General features: G+C 41.3%; 1 non-coding gene across 1 annotated transcript; it reads right to left on the bottom strand.

Moving 5' to 3' along the window:
- Window positions 1-1,200: 1,200 nt before the first annotated feature.
- On the bottom strand, window positions 1,201-1,274 carry trnai-aau. The gene has a single exon. It is a non-coding gene; the product is annotated as a tRNA-Ile (tRNA).
- Between the last annotated feature and the right edge of the window lie 3,081 nt (window positions 1,275-4,355).

Genomic DNA, 4,355 nt, shown 5'->3' on the forward strand with positions numbered 1-4,355 from the left:
GACTTTATCCTAAAATATTTGCTGAAATCTTTGAACAGGTTTTGAGCTTCATTGCTTCATTTGTGCTGATGTGTCAAAAATATAATCAGATGCTTTACAGCAGCAGTTGATGACTGCTGACAAGCTTGACACCCATCATTTCCTTTAGCTGGCAGATAGCAGGAGAATGAAGGAAGCAATCAGTTCTAACATGCAATGTGATAAGGAACTTAAGCTGTCAGTAGAAGAAAGTGTTGGATGAACCACAAAGCAGAATTTTCTTGACTACTCTGCTCTATTTATATACTTAGAACATTGGCTATGATTCAAATGCACTTTATGCAAAATGTTTTGGCATCTTTTATTACTTGATTAATAGAAGTAAATATAATCCAGTAATGAACTTCGGTAAAACTAAATATGTTAACTGTTATTGGCTATAAAGTTGGAAGGCCATTTCCATACACACTTTCTAACATTACTTTTTGCTGCCAAGGTTGCTTATACCTATTTTTCAGAGTTAAAAATCACACATCACCAGGTTATAGTTCAACAGGTTTATTTGGAAGCGCTAGCTTTCGGAGTGCTGCTCCTTCATGAGGTGGTTGTAGAGTCTAAGATTGTAAGAAATAACTTACAATGTAGGATTGTAAGACAGTCTTACAATCTTATACTCCACAACCACCTCATGAAGGAGCAGCACTCTAAAAGCTAATGCTTCCAAATAAACCTGTTGGACTATAACCTGGTGTTGTGTGATTTTTAACTTTGTATACCCCAGTCCAACACCGGCATCTCCAAATCATGACTACCTATTTTTCAAGATGGCTGCACATTAGATTAGATTACTTACAGTGTGGAAACAGGCCCTTCAGCCCAACAAGTCCACACCAACCCACCGAAGCACAACCCACCCACACCCATTCCCCTACATGTACCCCTTCACCTAACACTACGGGCAATTTAGCGTGGCCAATTCACCTAACCTGCACATCTTTTGGACTGTGGGAGAAAACCGGAGCACCCGGAGGAAACCCACGCAGACATGGGGAGAATGTGCAAACTCCGCACAGACAGTTGCCCAAGGTGGGAATTGAACCTGGGTCTCTGGCGCTGTGAGGCAGCAGTGCTAACCACTGTGCTGCCCTACGCAATCGCCAACCCTGAAGCAACACTGCAAACTTGGCTGGGTGGCAGGCTGGCCCACCTCAGGCCTTCACTTGGTCAGTGTAGGGATTGAACCCACGACCTTGGCGTTATTAGCACCACGCTCTAACCAACTGAGCTAACCGACCAACATGTGTGCAATATAGTGAGAGGTCCACCATGTGCTCACACTGCATCAGATATCTGGCGTAGGCATGTCCTCAAGGGCTCTTGTGGTGCAATGGCCATGCCACTACCTCTGGGCTAGTCAGCCAGGGCTCAAGTCCCACCCACTCCATAGGTATGCTGTAACATGTCTGAATAGTTTGATTAAAAGCATCATTAAGATTCTGCTCCGCAAATGTCTCCAGGCCATAAATAACAGAAGTATATTAAATGATCTACAAGGTATTTCAGTAGGAGTCCCATCGGACAACTGGCTTAGAACTCACTGTACCTATGTACTTTCATTTTTTTGCTGGGATGGAATATTGCTGGCAAAATCATTATTTGTTGTCCATCTGTAATTGTGCTTGAGAAGTTATTGATGAGCTAAAATGTTGCTAAGTGAGCTAGGATGTTGTATTACTGAAGTCTATCTGGCGTAGGTATGCCTAGAGTACTGTTAGGTGATCCAGGATTTCGACAGTGAGGGGTTAGTGAATATATTTCTATGCCAGGATGGTGAATGACTTGGATGGGAATCTACAGGTGGTGTTGCTCCAATGGGTCTCTGCCCTTGTCTTTCCAACTAGTCAATGTTTGGAAAATGCTGTATAAGAAGATTTGATGTGTTTCTGCTGTTTATCGTGCATATGGTACAATGTTCCCACTATGTGTTGGTGGTGAAAGATGTGAATTTTGAAGGTGTTGGATGAGGTGCTAATCCAGTGGGCTGTCTAGATGATGGTGAACTTCCTGAATGTTATTGGAGCTATACTCATCCATGCATTTTTACTTCCTTCATCTGGAAAGCCCTTCCTTCCTGTTTGAAGTAAAGGACAAACAAAAATCAAAGGGAAGCTCCAAGCAAACAGCAGATCACTCAGGATTCAAAGACTGAAAAATACTGATTAAATGTATCAGGTAATTCTGATAGGTCTGTTTGCTGAGCTGTAAGGTTCATTTTCAGACGTTTTGTCACCATACTCAGTAACATCTCAGTAACAGACAGGTGGTGTTGCCTGCTTTCTATTTATATGTTTGAATTTCTTTGGGTTGGTGATGTCATTTCCTGTGGTGACATCATGTCATATGGTGATGTCATTCCCTGTTCTTTATCTCGGGGCATGGTAAATGAGGTCCAAGTCAATGTGTTTGTTGATAGAGTTCTGGTTTTAATGCCATGTTTCTAGGAATTTTCATGTGTGTCTCTGTTTGGCTTGTCCTAGGATGGATGTGTTGCCCCAATCGGAGTGGTGCCTTTCCTCATCCATATGTAAGGATACTAGTGAGAGTGGGTCATGTCATTTTGTGGCTAGTTGATGTTCATTTATCCTGTGCCTTACCACCCACTTCACCTTCAACAACAAAACCTACAGACAAACCAACGGAACACCCATGGGATCTCCGATATCAGGGCTCTTGGCTGAGGCAGTAATGCAGAGACTTGAACAAACATCTCTGCCAACCATTCAACCCAAACTTTGGGTCCACTCTGTGGATGACACCTTTGTCATCACTAAATGAAACAGATTGGGGGAAACCTCCAAGACCATCAATAATACCCATACTGGCATAAAATTCATGAAAAAGGAGTAAAACAACAACAAACTGCCATTCCTAGATGTTGCAGTAGAGCGAACAGCCAATGGGAAGCTTCAAACCAGCGTCGACAGGAAAACAACACAATCGGACCAAATACTGAAATATAGAAGCAATCATCCCAACATACACAAATGAAGCTGCATTAGAACATTATTTCAATGAGCCACCACACACTGCAGAGGAATTATGCAGAGCAGAGGAAAATTACCCATACAGTGTATTCAAAACGAATGGATACCCAATGAACACAGTCCGCTGATTTCTGAGCAACAAACCCAAACTAGCAGACAAAACATGTCCAGAAACCCTAGCCATTCGCCCCTACATCAAAGACATCTTGGAAATGACTGCTAGACTACTCAGACCTCTTAGCATCATGGTAGCCCACAAACCCACCAACACACTATAACAGCAGCTAATGAACTTGAAAGACCCTACACAGACAACAAGCAAAATTAATGTCAGCTACAAAATACCTTGCAAGACTTGTAACAAATACTACATTGGTCAAACAGGCAGAAATCTAGCCACCAATTAGCCACAAAAAGACATGACCCACTCTCATTAGTATCCTTGCATATGGATGAGGAAGGACACCACTTCGATGGGACAACACATCAATCCTAGGACAAGCCAAACAGAGATACACATGAGAATTCTTAGAAGCATGGAATTCCAACTGGAACTCTATCTACAAACACATTGACTTGGATCTCATTTACCACGCCCTGAGAAAAAGAACAGAAAATGGCATTTCCATAGGAAATGATGTCACCACAGGAAATGACATCACCAACCCAAGGAAACTCAAACATATAAATAGAAAGGGGGCTGCACCACCAGTGCTTCATTCCGAGGCTCACTGAAGATGTTACCAAGTGTGGTGATGAAACATCTGAAAAGGAAACCTCCAGCTTAGCGAGCAAACCTACATCCAGAACCTCAACCTGAGCTACAAATCTTCTCAAATCTCACTGTATCAGGTAGTGTTCACTTTCAGAAGGTGTACATTTTCAATAGTTTCAAATTCTGTTTTACATTGTTATAAATCAGGGACAGCAAACCAAATCAAATCAGATGCATTGTCAGTGGGTTTGCAACACATTGAAATTAAAACATTCAACGATCCTCAAAATTGTTTTAAGTGTTCTGAGTCACACTTTACAAAGAATAGATCATGGACACCAAGTTTATAACTTAAACAAAAATTAAAAATTTATTATTAAGTATGTAGCTGTAGTAGAACACAGACAAACAACCAAGGCAATCCAATTAATATCTGAGATCTCAGCCCTCTTTTAATCATAAACACCCAGATTCATACATTGACAAACAAACACAGTTAAGAAGTAAATTAGGAAAAAGAAATCATAATTTGCAAGTTTGATAATCATTTCAACCAGGCCTTCATGAAATGCTTTGATGATGATTGCAATAACTGTCACCCAGGACTGCATATGAAC

The sequence above is a fragment of the Chiloscyllium plagiosum genome, chromosome 7, assembly GCF_004010195.1.
Source record: "Chiloscyllium plagiosum isolate BGI_BamShark_2017 chromosome 7, ASM401019v2, whole genome shotgun sequence".
In the NCBI taxonomy this organism is placed as follows: Eukaryota; Metazoa; Chordata; class Chondrichthyes; order Orectolobiformes; family Hemiscylliidae; genus Chiloscyllium; species Chiloscyllium plagiosum.